This window comes from Benincasa hispida, chromosome 10 (assembly GCF_009727055.1).
Source record: "Benincasa hispida cultivar B227 chromosome 10, ASM972705v1, whole genome shotgun sequence".
In the NCBI taxonomy this organism is placed as follows: Eukaryota; Viridiplantae; Streptophyta; class Magnoliopsida; order Cucurbitales; family Cucurbitaceae; genus Benincasa; species Benincasa hispida.
In genome coordinates, this window is record NC_052358.1 from 49,910,145 (window position 1) to 49,918,127 (window position 7,983).

Sequence of the window (7,983 nt, forward strand, 5' to 3'; positions counted from 1 at the left end):
AACCGCCTCTTCTTTATTCTTTATATCTTTATATTGCCACATAATTGGAGGCCTATCAAATATCTGAAATATTCCATCAATCTCCGTTTTTTTAACCCTTTTACTTGACATTTTTTTGTCCAAAATCATATTACTTGACATTTTTTTTCCACAGAAACGTCAAGTAATTAAAAACTACAAGTGTCAAGTAATGTAGATTTTGTAGTAGTGAAGATTGATTGAAGCTAATGAAATAAACAACCTCACAGATGCCATTTTTGCTATAGGAAAAAAAGTATCAGCATAGTCAACGACATAAGTTTGTGTGTAGCCTTTCATTACATGACGCGCTTTTAACTGAGCAACAGAATCATTAGGACTAACTTTAACCGTAAACACCCATTTGCAATCGATAACTTTCTTTATTTAGACTAGGACAATAACACCAATACCCCTTTTGAATATAGGAATAACCAAGGAAAATACATTCTAAGAACTTTGGATCCATGGTATGTTGAAGCCAAACATCCCAAATAAAGCAAGCACAACTAAATATTTTGGGTGGAATGAAAAACAAATGTTGCTTGGGGAATAAAGTACGAAAAGGTATCTCACCCTTAAGAATGGAAGAGGGCATGCGATTATTAAGAAACAAGTTGTGGAAACAGCATCGACCCAAAAAGAATTTGGAACATGCATCTGAAACATCAAAGCTCTGACTGTCTCAAGGAGATGACGATTCTTTCGTTCTGCAACCTCATTTTGAGATGGAGTATCGACACAAGAAGATTGATGAATAATGCCATGGGCATCTAAATAAGACTTGAGTGCATGAGAGAAATATTCCTTACCATTATTGCTCAGTAGGATTTTAAGAGCATCACTAAACTGAGTTTGAATTTCAGCATGGAAGTTACGAAAATAAGAAAGTAACTCAGAACGATTTTTCATTAAATATAACTTCGTAACAAGAGAATAGTCATCGAAAAATGTAACAAAATACCTAAATCCTCCTTTGGACTCAATAGGACATGGACCCCAAGCATCAGAATGGACTAATTCAAAAGGAGCACTAACTCATTTATTTCGAGGGTACAAACTCAAATGATGAAATTTAGCAAACTGACATGACTCACAATCTAAAGAAGACAAATTTTGAAGTTGTGGACGAAGACTCTTCAACACAGAGATAGACGGATGACCCGAACGACAATGCTCTTCAAAGGGAGACAACACACTAGAGCATATGATGGTTGTAGGTGTTTGTGGCTCAAAGATGTAAAGACCTCCAAATTCATGCCTTTTATCAATAGTCTACTTCATCGTAAGATCCTGAAATAAACAATAACAAGGAAAAAAACGAGATACAACAATGAAAATCACGAGTGAGTTTACTACCCGAAATCAAATTAAACGAGAAATGTGGTAAATTTAAAACTGATAACAAAGAAATTAATTCATTAAGATGGATGGTTCCTGATCCTAAAATAGGAGTAGAGGTTCCATCAGCTATAGTGACATTAGGTGAAGAGGTAGATGTACAAAGGTTAGAGAATAAACTGGGGTTACCTATCATATGGTCTGTAACACCAGAGTCAATGACATATTTTGACGTGGAGGAAAGAAGGCATTTAGAAATGTTACCTGTCTCTCTGATGACTGTAATGGGAGTAGAAGATGATGCCCTCAATGACTCTTGATACTATTGAAATTTAGCAAACTCCTCTACAGAAATCGTAATTAACTTGTCAAGATTATCAAGAGTAGAAGCGACATGTGCAGAGAGTGATGGCACTCTCTGACCCTCAATATTCTGCATTCATGTTTTGTATGGCCAGGTTTATGACAGTAATAGCAAACAACACCTCTTGGATTTGATCTTTGGTTATTGGAATGACTTTTGAAGCTATTTGATTCAACTTCCTTATTACCTCTATAATCATTTGTGCGTCCAATCAAAGCATTACTAGAATCAGATGACATAACTGCTTGTATCTTCTCTGTATGAAGTATTCGAGTATAAACTTCTTCCAATGATGAGATATTTGAGCTTGACAACACTTGATCTTTGGCCATCTTATATTTAGGTGCAAGACCTACTAAAAAACTTACGATGAACAACTTCTCACGTTGAGCCATTAGAACTTTTGGATCCGTGCTGATTGGCATCAAGGCATCGAATTCTGCATATGTATTTTTAACCTCCATAAAGTAGCTTGTAAGAGATTTTTCTCCTTGATCAGGTTGATATAGAGTCTTACAAACATCAAACACTCTATTAATATTCTCTTTCTAGAATAAAGGAAATCCAAATATTCCAATAGTTCCTTAACTGATTCGCAATGATTTACTAGTTGAACGATTTCACGATCAATTGAATTCTTGATTTATAGAAGCATTCTTAAATCATCTCTCCACCAAATCTTTTTATTAGCATCAATTGGTGGCTCTTCCCTGATGTGATCATCCATATCCATGCTCCTAATAAAGTGGCGAACATTTTTTCTCTATGAATAGTAGTTGGATCCATTCAACTTGTGTTCAATTACTTTTGACACCATAGGAACCATCTCAGACATGACTACTGGTTTCTTATCAGCCATTACCTCAAAAAATAAACACCAAACAGAAAAGAATCAACCCCTAATTTATCGAAGAGATAGCTTTACAAACAGTGAGTATATAGCCCAAACAAACACACTACCAAGAAGAGTAAACAAAACTGAGGAAACCCACAGAAGACGAACTGAAACAGGTGGTGCATGTGCCTACACCCGTTGTTGCGTGGATTGACGACAAAAGAGAAAAGTGACGCGTGAGCCTCACGCGATGGTAAGATAGAATATGGACTTTCAGATTCTGTGGATCCACGGCTGGGCTCCTCGGCGGACTGGGCGGTGTTGAAAAATTACCTTTTTTTTTCAGCGGCGGCAGTGGCTAACAATGACAAATGAACTGAAGACGGCGGCTGTGAGAAAAAGTGTAAACTCGCCTCTTCACAAAACCCTAGATGTAACACAAACGGGTTCTAAATTCTCAAACCCTAAGATTCATAAAACCCTAAGTTTGTTTAGAGGGCTTTGATACTATGTAAAACTCTTAGGTTCAAGAGAGAATCAAAATACTCTATTCATTCACCAAAGATATGAATGTATACAAGTGTACAAAACACAAAAAAGGAAAATACAAGATACTTACAATAATAGAAAAACCTAACAATCGAATTATAACAAAAGGAAATAACATTGGATCGGTTTGAACACAAGAACTCCATGACTACTTGCTCTCATGCCATGTTAAATCACCCGTGGACCAAAAAACTTGATATTAAAATGCCTTGAATTTGATATTTTTGGTATTTACGTTTCTCATATTTGTAATTTGATACTATTCTATTTAATAATAAACTATTCTTTCACTTTACTATAGACGTAACTAACACACTATTAGTGAATCATGTAAATCCGTTTACCGATTTTCTATTGTTTTATATTTTTATGTTCATCTTTGATTGTTGACTTCTTAACACTTAAGCTAATTGGTGAAGGTATCGCTAACTTTTAATGCTAAAGATTTTCCAACTGATCTTCTAGCAGAATCCATTTTGCAGAGCAACAAGAATCAATGGCAAAATATTGAACAAATTTGGTAAGGGAATGACAGTGGTGAAAATGATTGAAGATTAACTTAACATACTAGCTTGTTTGATAACAGATATGATCTTATCTTGATCGCCTAACTGTTCACGACCAATGGCAGATATCACAACATCAACTTTCTTTATTGCCTCAACCAGACTTTCATTATCCCGTAATCTTACTAAACATTCTCAACAATTAAATGACAAAATCCAGAGAGATAGAGAACAATGAACTTACGAAGACGAAATTGACACCTAAGCTCCAGAAATTATCAATGAACAGAGAATTTTCAAGTTCCAAGTTTTTGTTGTAGCAAGATCGATATGCATATGCGTGGGAAACTCATATAAATTCACATATTTTGTAAATTGTTGACTTTCGAGGATAATGTCATGTAATTTAAAGTATAAGAAAAAATTTAAGAGTTGGCTTAGTTGTACCTATCTTTGTGTAGCCCATCTACTTATTCAATTTAAAATTTATCATGTGATAAATATATTTTTTAATTGAATTATTATTATTTTTTTGAAAAACTAATTATTATGATTTTTTTTTTTTGGAAAAACTAATAATAATAAATTCTATCTTATAGAAAAGGAGTTGGCTATACTTATAACATTGTCCAAAATTATATTGTTAATATAAAAACAAGAAACTTCTGATTTATGATTTAATATTTTATAATAAAAAATAAATAAAATAGTAGGTAGGACGACTCATATAAATATGAATACCATTTCTATATTGTAAATGAAAAAAAAAAAAGAGAGACTTAACTAGGTCAAGACACAAATAAATAAGAAACATTAGGGTCACAATGAGACCAAACCAACTCACCAAACACAAGATGAAAACAAGACTAAAAGAAATACAACCATGAGAAAAGATCACTAGGAGAAGAGCAAATGGCAAAACCTTCCATAGATGCCTCGGGCCAAGTAGAACAACACAAAAATTATTATATGCCCTACTTGTTAGGTAATTTAGAATGAATATGAAATTGAAAATATAATAAACACAGTGTTTTAATTAATTTAAAACTTAAATGTGAATTAACAAAAAGTGAAAAGTTAATTCTTTATCATCTTAAATAGGACACAATTGCTTACTTTTGAATCTTTGATTTATGAAATTGATTTTGAAGGGATCGAATCTCACAGCGAAAGCGTTTGATCATTTTTGCTTCAATTTTGGAAAGATGAAAATTAATAAAAAAATTACTGAACCACATATTGTAAACAATTTTAGACTTAGCATGAAGGAAAAGAAAAAAAAAAAAGAAAAAGAAAAAGAAAACCTTTATAGAACTCTTCACAACAACTTCTCTTTCAAATCGATACCTTCAAAAGTCTTCCTTGCTATTTCTCTAACAAGATACCAGCTTGTGGGAGCATTCCTTTTGAAAGAGTAAGGGAACTCCGAGGAGAATGAAAACTTTTTTACAGAGAACTTTCTCCGAAAACTTTTACGAAGAACTTTCTCTGTGGGAGATTTTGAGAGAGAGAGCAATTAAGAAGAAGAAAACTGTAGGACGTTCTATTACCATTTTCAAAAAATAACTATCTTGTGGTCGTTTGGTTTAAAGTTTTATAAATACTTGAGAATAAAAGATGTCTGAGAATAAGATGTCTGGCAATAGGATGACTATGTTTGGTTGTGCATGGGAATACTATCAGAATTTTATGACAAAAAATTATGTTTGTATTTAATTTATAAAAGTATGCATGAAAATATTTTATAATTGTAATAGATAATATATTAACCAATAAACAAAATTCAATATATAGATAAAAAAAATTAATTAATTATGAATCAATAATAATTTTAATTATAAATATTTGAAAAATGAGTATTTATAATTAAAAATTAACAAATAAATGTATTTAATGAATGTCAGACTAATTATAATCTAATAACTAATCATTTTTATAATTAGTAATTTTAATTTTTAAAGAATATATATTTTATAAAATGTAAAAAAATAAAAATAAAAATATGATATATTGATAAAGATTACTAATTTTTTTCTTTTTTTTTTTTTAGATATGATATGCTAATAATGAATGAAGTAATAAAAGTTAATAACAATAAATAATTAACTGATCATTAACGATTACATGTTCATTCAGATGAAACACTAAAATTAATCTCAACAAATAATTACTTGGTTATTAAAAAAAACAATAAAAGTAATAAATTATTATTAAGAATAGAACTTTTGTACTAATTAAAATTAACTAATCCTAGTTTACTAATTAAATATATTTAAGATATTTTTTGGCTAATAAATTATTAATTTATGTAAAAATGTAATTGCATTCCTTTAATAAAATTTTATTATAAAAATAAGTTAAGTAAATATTTTAATAGATTATTATTGATTTATTAAAATAAATATTTATATTAAATTAATATTAATTACTTAACTAACTAACTATATTTAAAGTGAAATTATATATAAGATAAAAGCAGATAAAGATGGAAAAAGAGACAACTCACACTTTTTGAAGGGAATAGAAAACCTTGTGAAATGAGAATGCTGGAAATAACTTTTTCCCAGATAAATAGTTGAAAATTGTGAAACAAACATGTCATTTGGATTCGTGTGTCAATTTTCATGCAGAAAACCTTTCAACTAAACAACCTCTTGTGTTTGGAAGGAAGATGGAGGTAACTCCCCACTCCCATGTGTAAAAGAAGAGCGATTTAATTTAATTAAATATATTATATTTTATTAAACGAATATTTGAATCATATTCAAATATTTATTTCTCTCATAACCTATAATTTTAATATGAAACCCATTCATATTAATTTAATTTTTAATCTATAGTATTAATGTGAATCTCATTCATATTATTTAAATCATATTCAAATACATTCAATCTCATCACGCGTCATGCTCTGACACTCTTACATAATTTACGCATCATACTCCGCTATGTCCACATGATTTACACGTCAGGCCTCACTAATTCCACATGATTTTCGCGTCATGCTTAGATTTCCACTTTGTAGAGGTAGAGGGTATATATCAAATATATAAGATACTTATTGCCTACTGTGAATTAAGAAAAATGTTAAATTACAAAAGTGTGCTTATAAAGGATTAAAATGTTAAAAAATGATAGTCACTAAATAACACCATTATGAAAATTAAAAAATTTACTAGAACTTTTTAAAGGGAAAAAAGTATGGTGACTAAGTTTATAATTTAATTTACCTCTTTCTATATATTTTGCAAAATGTGATAATTAAAAAATGTCAAAGGTTTATTTTTAAAAAAATGTTACCGAAAAGAGCGTAGTTCAACTGATATCAAGTGTATTATCAACCTTAAGATTAGAGGTTCGATTCCCCAACCCACATAATAAAAAGAAAAAAATGTCAAGGTTACCTCAACTAATGAAAATTAAACATAATCTTAAATGTAGGCTAAAATTTATATCTTCAATTAGTGTGTGTTTTTTTAATATTTGAAATTAACTTAAATATTTTGGCGTGAACATGGTATTAAATTTCCATCCATAGGTTGGTATTTATTGACATTTTCATATTTCTATAGATATGACATTGACATGGGAGGTGAATTAATATTTCTATTATATAAAACGTTCATAAAAAAGAAAAAATAAACAACAAAATATAATATACATGATAAACTCTATTTTTAGAACAATTTTTCTAAACTAATTTGAAAAGTGTTGAATGTTTATTTACTATGTTAAATACTTTTCTAAAAAAAAATTATATTTTTATATTCTTTTTAGAAATATTCATCGATGTCGATATATTATCAATATTTTCACTAAAATTGAGATCTCAATAATTTCATTGACACATATATTTTAAACCTTCGTGTGAGTTATTTTGTGTATACTATTGAATTTGTATTTTTAATTGTCAATCCAAATACATTTTAGTTGCACTTAATTCAATATATTTTGTTGATTGAATTTTATATAATATATTTCAAAACTTTTTTAATGATGTCGTATCTATATAATATAACCTATTCTAAAAAAAAAAAAAATTATATAATATAGTGGTTATTTTGTAGGTCAAATATGTAATTTTATTTAGAGAATTTAGGACATACTAGACAATTTTGATTCAGTTTCATATTTTCTAAATACATTTTTATATTGAAAAAGAGCTCTTACTAAATTCTATTTTTGAAAACTCTTCTAGATTATGTAAACCAAAAATGGTTGAAATTATAAAAACAATATTTTTATATTTTCAATGTATTCCATTTTAAATTTAAAAATGTAAACTTTTACTAAAAAAATATAAAAACATTAACCGATATAAACTTAGTTATCTTTGTTCAATTGAAATATGTATATAAATATATTATAAA